This window comes from Balaenoptera physalus, assembly GCF_965194825.1.
Source record: "Balaenoptera physalus genome assembly, chromosome: 5".
NCBI classification, from domain to species: Eukaryota; Metazoa; Chordata; class Mammalia; order Artiodactyla; family Balaenopteridae; genus Balaenoptera; species Balaenoptera physalus.
The window spans coordinates 22522395-22536381 of record NC_138884.1 but is presented as its reverse complement, the minus strand read 5'-3'; the positions used below and the strand labels follow the sequence as shown (position 1 = coordinate 22536381).

General features: G+C 54.5%; 2 long non-coding RNA genes across 2 annotated transcripts in view; one reads left to right on the top strand and one right to left on the bottom strand.

Moving 5' to 3' along the window:
• LOC309661092 overlaps positions 1-8298 on the bottom strand; it is an 834961-nt gene extending 826663 nt beyond the window's left edge. The window contains exon 1 of the long non-coding RNA XR_014263855.1: positions 8220-8298. This is a non-coding gene — a long non-coding RNA (uncharacterized lncRNA). The remainder of the gene's footprint in view (positions 1-8219) is intronic.
• Positions 1-13987, top strand: part of LOC309661088 — an 852576-nt gene that overhangs the window by 736416 nt on the left and 102173 nt on the right. The gene's annotated exons all lie outside the window — the stretch shown is intronic.

The window sequence follows — 13987 nt, the reverse complement described above, 5'->3', positions numbered from 1 at the left end:
CATGCCACATGGTGTGGCCCAAAATTTTTTTTTTAATTTTAAAAAATATGCATTCTAGACAAATTAATGTACACATTCAACACAATCCCTACCAAAAGTCCAAAGACATTTTCCATAGAAACAGAGCAAACAATCTTAAGATGTGTGTGGAACCACAAAGGACCCAGAAGAGCCAAAGCCACCCTGAGGAAGGAGAATGGGCTGGAGGCATCTCGCTCCCTGACTTCACACTTCATTACGAAGCTACATTCCCCCAAAAGTGTGGAATTGGCACAAAAACAGGCGCACAGACCAGAGGAACAGAGCAGAGAGCCCAGGAACCAACCTGCAGGTATGTGATCAGTTAATTCACAAGCAAGGAGCCAAGAACATACACCAGGGAAAGGACAGTCCCCTCAATGAACTCTGCTGGGAAAACCGGACGCCACTCGCCAAAGAACAACACTGCACTCTGTCTACACCACACACAAAAGCGGCCAAAAACCCAGTTTTCCACATCAAGCCCTTCCTCTCCTGGGTCCTCTGAAGACAGACACTCTCTGCGGTCAGCAACACACAGGAACCTTCTCCCCACATTTCCTCACCTTTTCCCTCAGTGGTGTCACCTCCCAGCAGGTCCTGAGGAGACCAGGCTCCTGTCAGCATGAACTGGACCCCACAGTGTCCCAAAGCTGAAGCCTCAGGGGGTCCTGAGGAGACTCGCCTTCTGTTAGTGTGGACTCGACCCCAGCTTGTCCTGAAGCCCGGCCGTCAGCGTGGACGCAACCCGCGTGTCCCAGAAGCCAAAGCCCCAGTGGGTCCTGAGGAGACAGGGCTCCTCTAAGCATGAACGTGAACAGCATGATCTGAACAGACATCCCGCCATAAAAAGATATACAGATGGTAAAAATCATACAGAAACAAGCTCAACATCATATACCATTAGGGAATTACAAATTAAAATCATGAGATATCACAGCATACCTATTAGCACAGCTAAACTCCAAAACTATGAAAATACCAATTGCTAGAGGGTGAGGAACAAAAGGAGCTCTCCCTCATAGCTAGGGGGATGCATGTGCAGCCACTTTGTAAGACAATTTGGCAGTTTTTTCCAAAACTAAACAAGTCTCACGTTGGCATCCAACAATCATGCTTCCAGTATTCAGGCAACTGCTTTGAAAATCTATGTCCAAATGCAAACAAGGATGCAATTATGCACAGCAGCACTTTCATAATGGCTAAAAACTTGAAGAAATCAGGATATCCTTCAAAAGATGAATGTATAAGCAAATTGGGGTACATCCATGTCAAGGCAAGTAGAATATGCCACCCCAAAATATGTCTCTCTGGCATAAGGATTATTGGTCTGCTTTAAAAAAAAAGGGGGGGGCTTCCCTGGAGGCTCAGTGGTTAAGAGTCTGCCTGCCAATGCAGGGGACACGGGTTCGAGCCCTGGTCCGGGAAGATCCCACATGCCGCAGAGCACCTAAGCCCGTGCTCCACAACTACTGAGCCTGCGCTCTAGAGCCCACGAGCCACAACTATTGACCCCGTGTGCCACAACTACTGAAGCCTGCACACCTAGAGCCTGTGCTCGGCGACAAGAAAAGCCACAATGAGAAGCCCATGCACTGCAAAGAAAAGTAGCCCCTGCTCGCCACAACCAGAGAAAAGCCTGCACGCAGCAACGAAGACCCAATGCAGCCAAAAATAAAATAATATATCCAATAAAAATATCTCAGAAAACTGAGATTGCTGTTTTATGAAAGACATTTACAATACAGAAGTCTCCATTTATAAGGGTATGTCCCTCTTTGCACCAAAAATGGAAGGATAATTAAATCTTAAGTAACTCTTTTCAATGGAGAAGTCCTGACTTAAATGTGCAAACAATCATACCCTTGTTTACTGTGCTTTGCATGATAACCTGCCATAAGTGGTCTTCCCCACTTCCCCAGCATATTTCTTCTGTTTTTAGCTGAAGAGGTATTTAAGGGGATGGTTTTGGTCATTTCAGGGAGTGACTCAGTTTTCCTTGCTATCCCCCCTGTATTCAGAAGGTATACATGTAATTAAACTTCTGCTTTTCTCCTGGTAATCTGTCTTTTATTTCAGGGGCAGGGGGGCCTCAACCAAGAACCTAGAAAAGTAGAGGGAAAATTGTTTTTCCTCCCATACACATGCAGTGGAATACTACTCAGCAGAAAGGAATGCACCATCAGTCTATGCAAAGACATGGATAAATCCTCAGTATATACTGCTACGTGAAAGCATCCAGGCTGAGGAGGCTGCACACAGTATGACCCCATTGGTGACACTCTGGGAAAGGCAAAGCTACACAGATGATAAGCAGATCATGCGGTGGGGGGTTTGAAGTATTCCATGTGACACTCTAGGATGGATACCTGTCACTATGCATTTGTCTAAACCCACAGATGTGTGTAGCCCAAGGGGCCAATCATAATCTATTCAAATTTAGTTATTTAGGATGTAGGAGTGTTGCAGGATGGAATACATTATGTGACAGAGTCTAACTGTATTAGAAATATATGGAAACAACTCACCGTAGGGGATGGGATCAAAGGTGCTGACCTAAGTTACCTTTGGAAATGAATGGAATCTGTAGATTAAAGGCAAAATGGACAGTATATAAACAGTGGGCTTTATTTTACGAAGTTCTTTCCAGGGTGTAGTAGCTAACAACTCTGAAACCTCTGCACATGTAACCTGGAAAGGAGCAATGCATACAGAAATGGCAGATGGTGGGAGCCAGGCTCCTCACGGTGGGAGCGGGAAATTACAGATAAGCAAGGGGAGAGCCTCTGCCCTCGAAATGCTGGATCTGGGCTTCCTGGGCGGATGTTGACCGGCCGGGGGAAACACACAGATCTTCACGCTGGGAAGACCCTGCAGACACAGGAACTTCACGCCCCATCTTTCCACCCATACCTGCTGGAAACACTCAGCCTTCTATCATCAGTCAATTGCAGCGTTTAAGACATTCTCGCCCCCAGGCAGATAAAGGAACATGAGGGTCTTGCTTACCCCTAAGCTGTCCCAGAATCCAGGCCCTGGGGTTGGAGCCAGGTTGGGGGTGCCTGGGCCTCTGACCAGCAGGTGAGAGGAAGGAGGAAGACCAGTCCTGAGGACAGAGGTTCCCTCAAGTCTGTGAGCCCAGGAGCCCCGATGGGATTCATTCCCACTGAGGACATGGGCGGGGTCTGCAGTGGCTCCGTGTTCCCCCTGGGCCCCTTTGATGAAGCCATGGCAGCACTGGGCCCAGACATCTACTGGCAGTGTCTCAAACTCTGACACAGTGGTTTTACAAAGGAACAAGAGAATGGAGCTGAGCCCCTGACGGCCAGTCCTTTCTGGCTCTGAGTTGCTTCCAACAGGACCGCAGTCACCTGCACATAGTCTGCTGTGACCTACCTGCCCCCATTGTCCTTTCCTCTCCCTCCCTGCGATGATTCCCGTGACATTTCCAGCCTCGACGCCTCTCGCAGGCCAGACGCCTCTGTCCAGTCACTGCACCCCCATCTCACATTGGGGGCTAACAGGCCCCTCAGAGGACTGGGATCCTGCAGCTCCCCACACCCAGGAGCAGCCCCACCTTCCCAGGTTGCCGAGCCCAGGCACCGGGTGTAACCGAGCAGGACCCTACGGGGCCTTCCCAGGACAGACCCCTCCCCGACATCCTCTGCTGTAGCTCCTCTCTGAAGTACCTGGATAACAGTATCTGATGCACGCTTCCTGAGTTGTTTTACAGATGCTGAAACCACCACCAAACGGAAGAAATTAACTACCTGATGATCTTGAACAGGTAGCCCCGGAACTTCTGGTGCCTAAGAATTTATAATGTTAACCGCCTGTTACCTCACCATCAACCAGAGAATTGTGTACCAGCTGATCGCATTTCCTGCGACCCCCCTCCTTCACTTGGCCTTTAAAATTCCTTTGCTGAAATCCTTCAGGGAGTTCGGGGTTTTAGAGCACAGGCCACCTGGCCTCCTTGTATTGGCACTCTTACAATTAAAGCTGCACTTCCCTTCACCACACCCGGTGTCAGTAGACTGGCTTTACTGCACTCGGGCAAGCGGCCCCAAGTTTCGTGCGGTAACACTGGGGTCTCCCAGGCTCCCACTCTCCTTGTGCCCCACTGACTGTCATCTGCTCCTCCAGAGTCTTGTTGCAGCAAAAATACAAATGAAGTTTTCCCTCCCCTGAGAACAAGGAAAACAAAGGGAACAGTGAATAGGCTAGAGAAGAAACATAATCTGGCCTGAAAGAGTTAATCACTCCTTGTTTTACTTTGTCACTAATTTGTAGTAACTAGATGTGTACTTTACAAAGCTAATCTCACTCCCTGACACTATGTAATTTACCTCTGACACCCATTACCCCTAACTCTGTGTGAGTTACATCCCCTGCCTCTCACTCCCTAACCTTATTATGTCCAGCACTTACATTCTATACGCCCTTCATAACAAGTCACCCCCTATAGTTTTTGCATTTCAGAAACAAGGTCACCGGTCAATAAACCAGAAGCAAATGGACGCAATTACCAGACTGCCGGACCCCAATTACCGGCCAGCCTGATGCCACCTATGACTGTTTTGAAATAATGCAAAGGAAAGGAGGAATGCAAGACCTTCACTACTTCGATCCTCATCCTATACCCCGGACTGCGAGAGCCCCACGTATAAAATCTTCCCTGATTCTCAAGGAGGGGTGCCCAGTTCTTGAGGCGCTAGCCGGCTGTGTCTTCCCTGTTGTCTGGCAGAAGAATAAAGCCATCTCTCTCTTCCTCCAAAATCCCTGTCTCCGTATTTCTGTTTGGCCTCGGTGCACAGGGAAGCCAAGATTTCGACAGCAGTCTGTGGCCAGTTCCCACACTAATTCACCTCTACTCCCACAGTCCTGTCCCAAGCCCGATCTTGTGCCTGGTTCCTCCATCAGGCCCTGACAGAACTCCCTGCCCGCACGGTGCACCTCACATCCCACCCCAACGTGGTCTTTCTGAAGCATAAACGAGACTGTGACTCTCCCCCACCTGTAATCCCCCAAACGTTTCCCCACTTTCGCTAGAGTATCTGCTGGGAGAGACATCTGCCAAGGCACTGAGAGTCCCCGGCATCCCCACGAGGCTGCTGGCTCCTGGGTTCCCTGACAATGAGCACCTCAGCAGGCCAGGCGACACGGCAGGAAACCCCAGAACTGCTCACCTCAGGAGGGGACTGGCACGGCCACGGCCTGATCAGAGAGAGCACAGAAGGGCTCCCCAGCTGGGACACAGACTCTGCACGAGTGGCCTCTCCCTGAGCCACTACATCACCTCGTGTGACTTGAGGGAAGGAAGGACCGAGGCACACTTGGCTCCTAAGGAGGATGGGATAGGCTCAGCCATGCCCCCCAAATTCACATGCTGAATCCCTAACCCCCAGGACCCCAGGATGTGGCTGTATTTGGAGATGGGATTTTTAAAGAGGCGATCAAGGTAAAAATGAGGTCACTAGGGTGGATCTTAATCCAATAGGATTGGTGTCCTACAAGAAAAGATTAGGACACAGATAGGCACAGGGGGAGACCACATGAGGACCTGGGGAGAAGATGGCTGTCTAAGTACCAAGTAGAGAGGCCTCAGGAGAAACCAGCCTGCATACACCTTGATCTCAGACAGCATCCAGGACTGGGAGATAGGTCTGTTATTCAAGCTGCACAGTCTGTGGTATTTGTTACAGCGGTCCTGAGCAGACTCACACACAGGGTAACTCAGGGCTCAGACTGGACAGAGCCCACTCTCCATCCCCCTGTAAGGGAATTACAGGATCCTCAGGAACTGAGGAGGGGGTCCCTGAGGAGAGGCACAAGATAGAAGGTGTTAGGCATTAACATGACTGCATTCATGTTAAACGTGCCTGAAGTCCATTCACACGAGATGGTTTTGTCCTTTATGTACATCGGCACCTTCGGTCTGAACTGCAGATCTTTAGCTTTACCACCTCCACTGAGAGCATTAGCTTCACCTACTGTGGACCATCTCCTATAGGATTTCCAGAACCACAAAGCATCGAACCTTCACAGGACCCAGAGTCTGTGCGCTAGCGTCTGGGCGACCCTCACAGCAGGGCCGCGCAGCTACCCATCAGGACCCATTTCCCTTTTTCCTGTTCACAGCTACCCTGCACCTCCCAGCCTTCCCACTCCTTACAGCTAGGGTGTAGTGTCTCGTGTTACCAAGGGGAAGGGGTGGAGGTGGTGAGGGCTTGTCCAGCCTGCATCCTAGGACGGAGGGCATGATGCCCACCTGGTCACCCCACCCTGCTGGTTGGAGCCCTCACCTGGAAGCAGGGAGGAGAAACAAGGGGGACAAAGCCTGGGACCTGACACCCACCTGTCCTGGACTGTCACAAGAAGGGGAAAGAGACAGCTTGAGCTTCAGCCCAGTTTTGGGAGACACTTTGTCCAGCAACAAACTTCTGCCTTAAAAGCCAAGGTGCTTTACAAACCCCTCCCCAGTTGTCACAGAAAGTCAGGCTTAATCTCATCACACTTTTCTCAAACCCCAGCTCACGCTGAGACCACCTCTCAGGTGATGGTGCTTCAGAGAAGCCCCTTTACAAGATCTCTGGAGTTCAGGTCTCCCAGCCCTGCCTTCAGTTTAAGGGAGAAGTTTTCTTGACAAACCTGCTCAGTTTCCTTGACAACCAAGCTTCGCAATCTCCCAAACTCTTCTCCTTCAAACATTCCTATTCTAGGCTTGGTGAGCCTAAAGTGACTAGTGCTGTCATCATGTGCCAGAGAGTGACTCCTCCAAGCCCGTAGTTACTGGTTACATGATGCTATTGATGACGAAATCCCAAAAGAGTCAGCTTTGCAAGGTAACCACTTCTGGACTCAGCACTGGGTCCCTTTCCACGGACAGAGTCGAGTGGCTGTTTCCACGGGCCCCGTGGTGGAAGAGCTCACCTAATGCAGCCAGGACTTCATCCCTTCCAGGTGATTCCAGGGTCCTCATTCTCCCCAGACCCCCACCCACATGGCTGCTGTCTATGCCAGTCTATACGGGACCTTGGTAATCTCCTAAAATGAGGGTTATTTTATACACAGGTAATGGGTTGAATGCTGGCCCCAAAAGATGTGTCCCCCGAGAACACGTGAACACGACCATATCTGGGAAAAGGGTCTTTGTATATGTAGTTAAGGATCTCAAGGTGAGGTCATCTTGGGTTAGGGTGGCCCTCAATCCAACTGAGAGAGTCCTTATGAGAGACAAAAGAGGAGAGGCACAGACACAGAGGATAAGCCACGTGAAGACAGAGGCAGAGACGGGAGGGATGCAGCCACGAGCCTGGGGACGCCTGGAGCCCCCAGAAGCTGGAAAAGGCAGGAAGAACCCTATCCTGGAGCCTTTGGAGAGACTTCCGTCCTCCAACACCCTGATCTCAGATGTCTGGTCTCCAGGACTGGGGGAGGATGAATTCCTGTTGTTTTAAAGCACCCAGCTTGTGGTCATTTGTTACAGAAGACACAAAACAGTCACACAGACCCTGCTCTGTAGGATCCTGGAAGTGCGGGTCTCATTAAAGGCCAACAAAGGCTGGATCGCAGAGCCCTGAGAGTCAGCATTGGGCCCCAGAAATCCTAAAGCAGTGGCTGGACACCAGAACGTTGAGGGGTCAGTTGGAAGCCCATCCCTAAGGGTGCCGGCTGCACATGGCCTCCCCAGGTTTTTACGCCTGTACATGAGTAAGATAAGTATTTCCATCCTGATTCAGGACCTCTGATATCACCGTTCACATTGCTAATTAAGAACCCACTAGTTACACTGATGAAAACCCTATCAGGACACTTGCTCCAGTGGTAAACAATTCTGAAGTTGGTCACAGCTGGGGAATCGTCTCCCATGCAGCCAGCAGCTCCCCCGCAAGGAGCGTCCTCATTGCAAAGCTGGGGGACCGTAAGGAGGCATCTCTGAGTAAACGTGAGCTGAGCCCCAGGCCACCTGCTGCTGAACTTTTCCCACCCTTCCCAGGTAAAACACCTGAATGTGTGCAAGGACTTGAAAGCCTAGAGGAAGGGGCTTGGAATCACACCAGTGATGACACGCAGGCCGACTTGGTGCCTGCAGGCCAGCCAGGATGGTCCTGGCCCCAGGCACTCTTCTGGAAGCGTTCCATTTCCCTGCCTGAGGTACCCCTTCTGTCCCGGCCCCCACTGCTTTTTTCCTTCCTCACCTCTTCCCAGGGAGAAATTCCAGCAGCAGGTATTGGTGACACATCCTCTTCTTTAGCAGGTGGCAGCCCGGCAACTCCTGCAGAAAGTCCAGCAGAGCCCCACTCATACTGGGCCACCCATAGAGCCGTGGGTCCTACTCCCTCCCACCAGCCCAGCCCCGAGACTGCTGACAGGACAGAGAACATGGCGTCAGGCACAGCTGCAGGGGCTTTTGCTGCCTGGAGGGGTGGTTATATTGACCTCAACCCAGGCACACCTGGGGAGGGCTGGCCGGCCAGGTCAGGCTGCCCAGGTCAGCCAATCCTCGCCACTCAGGGGCTCAGAGTTGCAAATAATGGGCCTTGCTGCACCGGCCAGATCCAAGGAACAGATGTAGGGTCCCGAGAGTCAGGATAGACAAGGGGCGGCAGCCCTGGCTTGTTTTCTAATCATTTTATCTGGTCCATGAGTGGGAGACAACTTCAAGAAGACCCTCTCCTAATGAGAGGAACCCAGGAGTCAGGGAGAGGAGGGGTGGTGGGTGGAGACAGAGGCCTGGTGCCCCGGCTGCAGTGGAAACCCCCGGAAGACCAGGTGGAGGGAGACCGCACAGAGTGAAGCCTAGGGTCACAGACATGTCGGAGCTGCTGTTTGTTAGTTCAAGCCCTGCTCTGAGGTTCTCTGTGTCAGCTCTGAGCGACAGGTGTGCTGGGGGTGTTCTGCAATGAGGGTTATGTGCACGGTTCCCGTGTGCCCAGCCCTGCCGGGGTACCTGCCCAGGGGAGCTCCATATCCTGGGAGGGGCCTGCCCACGAGAGCCCCGTGGGCTGCTGGGTACTTGCTCAGGTGAGCTCCATATCCTGGGAGGGTCCTGACCACGAGAGTCCCGTGGGCTGCTGGGTACCTGCCCAGGTGAGCTCCATATCCTGGGAGGGGCCTGACTACGAGAGCCCCGTGGGCTGCTGGGTACCTGCCCAGGTGAGCTCCTTATCCTGGGAGTGGCCTGACCATGAGAGCCCCGTGGGCTGCTGGGTACCTGCTCAGGTGAGCTCCATATCCTGGGAGGGGCCTGACCACGAGAGTCCCGTGGGCTTCTGGGTACCTGCTCAGGTGAGCTCCATATCCTGGGAGGGGCCTGACTACGGGAGCCCCGTGGGCTGCTGGGTACCTGCCCAGGTGAGCTCCATATCCTGGGAGGGGCCTGACCATGGGAGTTCCGTGGGCTGCTGGGTACCTGCTCAGGTGAGCTCCATATCCTGGGAGGGGCCTGACCACGAGAGCCCCGGGTGCTGGGAGGGGGGCGTGTGTATGAGCATCCTCTCTGTGCAGCCGGCACAGAGTTGCTTAGCAACTTCCCTGTGGGTGGTGCTGGGATGAAATGAGAACCAGGAGATGCTGCAGGCCCCATGAACCCCTGTCCATCCAGAGTGATGAGGTCAGTAGGTGGGTGCTGGCCACTGTGTTGCATGAGGGAGGCCCCACGGGTACCTCTTGTGTCTTCCGCCTGACACCATGGAGGTCTCCCCAGGACAGAGCAGACAGCCTGCCTGGGGCAGGTGGGAGCTCCTGGTGATGCTGCAGGGGACATGAGAGGGACGGACCAGGCAGGAAGGGGTGGGAGCCCAGGCAGAGCCATGGGGCTCGGGGCCCAGGGGGCTTTTCTGGGTCTGAGCTGGGAGTGGACGTGCAGGTGGTGAGTGTGGTCCAGGAAAGCTGCCGTGGTGACGTGAGGCTGAACCTGCTTCAGAGTGACAAGCTTTCCGGGTGATCCCAGAACAGGATAGTGACACAGATCCTGTTAGAAGAAGGTAAGTGAATCTCCCCAAGAGGAGGCTCTGTGAGCTGGTCCTGGGAGGGGGGCGAAGGGAACAGGTGTGGAAGCTGTGGGGAGTGGGCAGTCCCCCTGGGCGGGCGGTGGGTGCAGACCCCACAGCTTGCTTCCGGCTGGATTACTTGGCCTCTCAGAGCCTCAGCTTCCTGGTCTGCTCGTGGGGTGATGGTAGCGTGGACTGACTAGTAATTTGCTCAGAACAGGGTAGAAAGGGGTCTAGTGGGAATTCCACGGAACACCATCAGTATGGGAATCACAGGTCCTGTTTCCCGCAGGTCTGTTTTCAGGATCAGGAGAGCAAATCCCAGCAGACTTGCAGCAGAGCCTGGGGATGGGCTCCGTTCGGTGGGTCCCCCGGTTTCCTGAATCTCGGAAGGAGCAGCTCCAGTGGGCAGTGGCAGTTTCATCCCACACCTGGAAACATCCAAACCTCAAGGACCAGCAGCCCCCGAGCCCTGTGTCTGGGCCCCCAGGAGGCAGACGGGATATGCCGGCCTCCTCCTCGGCCCTCTTCCTGCCCAGAACATTCCAGGTCCACGCCGTCATTAGGGAGAAGCAGGGATGGGGGTGTCCCATGTGGGAAGAGAACACGGAGCAGCTTGTGTACATGGACATCCACACCAGGAATGTGGGTCGGTGTGACGTGGGCACCGGGAGGGGCAGACGGTGGGCTGAGGAAGCAGGGCGGGGCCGGGGGTCCCGAGGATGGGGTGTGCGAGTTTTGCCTGTGCCGGGGCTCAAACTCCACGGGGCTTCCCTCCCCTGGTCACTGGGTTGGAGGAGCCGAGCAGCATTGGTGGGGTGACCACTCGTGTCCCCAGGCCCTGCCAGCATCACACCTTCAGGTTCTGGGTCGGGGAGCCTGAGGAGCGCAGGTCCAGCCGTGCCCGCCAGGGAGGCCTGGAGGGGTCGGGCGGGAAGCACTGGTTTGGTCATCCCCTGTGCAGAAGCTTCCGAGCCAGTGTCCAGTGGGAGCTCTCACCTCGCACGTGGGTTTCACGTCCACAGCTCAGATCACCTTCTAGCCGCTTGGTTTGTTTTCTAGACACAAAGTCCTAATATCTCCTATGTCCCCTGCCTGTGAAAAGGCACGTCTGATCTGGCACCAGGTGCAGCCTCTGGTCCCTCCTGACTGGAGGCCCAGCAGCCAGTGTCATCGTGTCATGACTGTCAGGGGGTGTCAGGCGTGGGGGGACGAGAGCACACGGTCCAGGCCCACGAGGGGCCATGCCGTCCACGGAGCCGGTGCTGTGGCAGTACATGTGCCATGCCCCCACCCCACGGGCAGAGACCACCGTCCCCTTACAGACTGTTACCAAGTGAAGTCACATGGACCCTGCTCGGGCCCGAGCCTGGCGAGGCGCTCTGCCTCAGTGGGGAAGGTCTCCTTTTTCCATGTGGGTTCAAGTAAGCAAATAACAAAACCAAAGCTGAGACCTGAACAGCACAGGCTCTGGAGAAGCGGGAACTAAGTTCACAGATCAACTTCTCAGCCTCCTGGAGAGAGTGGTTTAATTTGAAAGAGTAAAGACAAAGGGAGGAGGAGTGCGGCTAATGATGGGGATGAAGAGGCCTTCCGGGGAAGGGGTGGGGCTTTTTCCAAGGGGGTGGGGTACCACCTCCTTTCACCCGTCTTTGGTCCTTCATGTCCAGTCATGGCCACTGGTAGGTGTGTCACTTAATATGCTGATATAGTAAATTCAACATGTGATGAGACTCAGGGTCTGTTGGAGGTCACATTCGTTGTCATCTTGGTCCCAGCTGGTTCCATCTGTTTGTTTGTTTGTCGTTTCCTTTCTTATCTCTGGACCCCTTAACTTAAATACTTAGGTGAACTCCTGCTGAAGTTGGGGGGTGGAGGACAGCCCTGTGAAAAGTGAGTCCACGGGTTCTGAGCAGGGCCTGGAGCAGCTCTGACAACAAGAGGAGGAGGCTGAGACGGGCGGTCATTCTGACGCCCGCACTGGGGCCTGTGGTCGGCATGCGGAGGTGGTCAGCTGGGGCACGTGTCAGGGAATGTTCTCGGTGTTTACACAGAAGATGTGAACGTGGGCCCAGATGCAGAGCTGCCTGCAGACGCTGCTACAGAACCCCCTGATTCTTTCCTGAGAAAACTGGTGGGGGGGCATTCAGGCAACAGGGCAAACAGCTTGCTCTGGACGTTCTTGTGGGGAAGTGGGGACTTAGTAACAGGGGCTCAGCCCGCATAACCCCAGAAGCCCTCCCAGGACAGCCCCAGAACCGCTTCTGGAATGGCAAGGAGAAGTGGGTCTTCCACCTACTAGACGTGGAGGAAAGGGCTGGGGTCTGCAGGGCCGCCCTCACCTTCAGGGACTGGCTGGGAGGCTCACAGGACCCAGCACATGCTTGTGGCTTGTGTGCTCACAGCTGAGATGGGTGACAGCACGCAGTAGGGATACACGGGAGGGAGGGCCCCTGCTCCGGTCACCTCATGACCCTTCATGCCCACTCCTTCCCTTGAGGGTCTCTAGGGTGTCTCTTCCCCCAGGGACGAAGGCCAGAACCATGACAGTTACCCACACCCCCGTCCCCCCAGGGAAGCTCACTAGAGGCTTGGAACCCGGCTGGGGGCTGGTCACGTGGTGTTGTCTGCCCCCACCCTCCAAAATGCCAGTGCCCAGAAGGGGAGCCGGGGCTCAGCATGAACCACATGGTTTGTGCAAACAGCACGGGCGCAGGGGGCTGCCCCTAAAGGGAGGCGGGAGGGTTTAGATCAGGCCAGGGAGCTGCTCACCAGCTGCATTAGCTTCCCGGGGCAGCTGTGACAAACGACCAAAAATGGAGGCTCAGAGCAACAGAAACCTGTCCTCTCTCAGTCCTGGAGGCCAGACGTCTGAGGTCAAGGTGTCCCAGTGCCGCGCTCCCTCCGGAGGCTCCAGGGGAGGGTCCTGCCTGCCTCTTCCAGCTTCTGGGGGATCCAGACATCCCTGGGCTTGTGGCTGTATCCCTCCCGTCTCTACCTCCGTCTTCACATGGTGTTTCCTGTGTGTCTGTGTCTCTCCGCTTGTCCCTTAGAAGGACACTGTCCCTGATTTAGGGCCACCCTGATCCAGGATGACCTCATCTTCAGATCCGTAACTAATTATACCTGAAAAGACCTTACTTCCAAATGAGGTTCCATTCTCAGATTCTGGGGGGCATGACGTGGACATAACTTCTGGGGGACCCCCATTCAACTCACTATAGCACCCAGTTCCCAGATGCCAGCCGACCTTCCTCAGGACAGCATCAGCCTGGTGATGTTCTGTCTTTCTGCACGGAGTTGCCTCTTGTTTCTTGTGGTAACAGTGAGGTTGGGTGGGGGGCGCTGCGGCTGACCTCCCGGTCATTCCAGGGACCACGCCTTCGTGTCCTTCCCGGGAGAGTGCGAGCACGGCCAGGGCTCCCTGTGAACACTCCACACTGACCGCTCGGTGGTCAGACACCTGCATGGGCTGGACCAGTCCCCAGCACATTCTACCACATCCACAGCCTGGTGGACTCTGTGCGGGCCTAGGACCAGGAGGTGGGGACCGGCAGGATGGGTGGGAGCCCTCCTGCCTGCCATGTGACCTCCAGCCCAACACAGACCCTCCAGTCCTGCCATGGACACCCCCATCGCATTAACCCCCAAGAGGGCTTCTGGGAGGGGTGAGAATTCGACCATGAAGAAGACAGGGCAGGCCCTAACTGCAGCAGGTGAAGGCAAGGACTGGGGTTGCTTGGCTATTTGTCCCCCAAAGACCCAGGATGTGGGCTCTGACTTGAGGGGTCCACCTCCACCTGGGCTCTCCTGGGGGGTCGCTGCAGGGAGAGCGTGTCCTTGGGTGATTTTCCAACTCTCCCCACATCAGCCTCACCCCCTGGGCCCCCCGACCCCATTAATAGTCTTTAAATAGTGTCTCTCACCCAACAGGCCTGCGTGGGAGATTTTAATATTGTGTGGGAGTCCAGCGA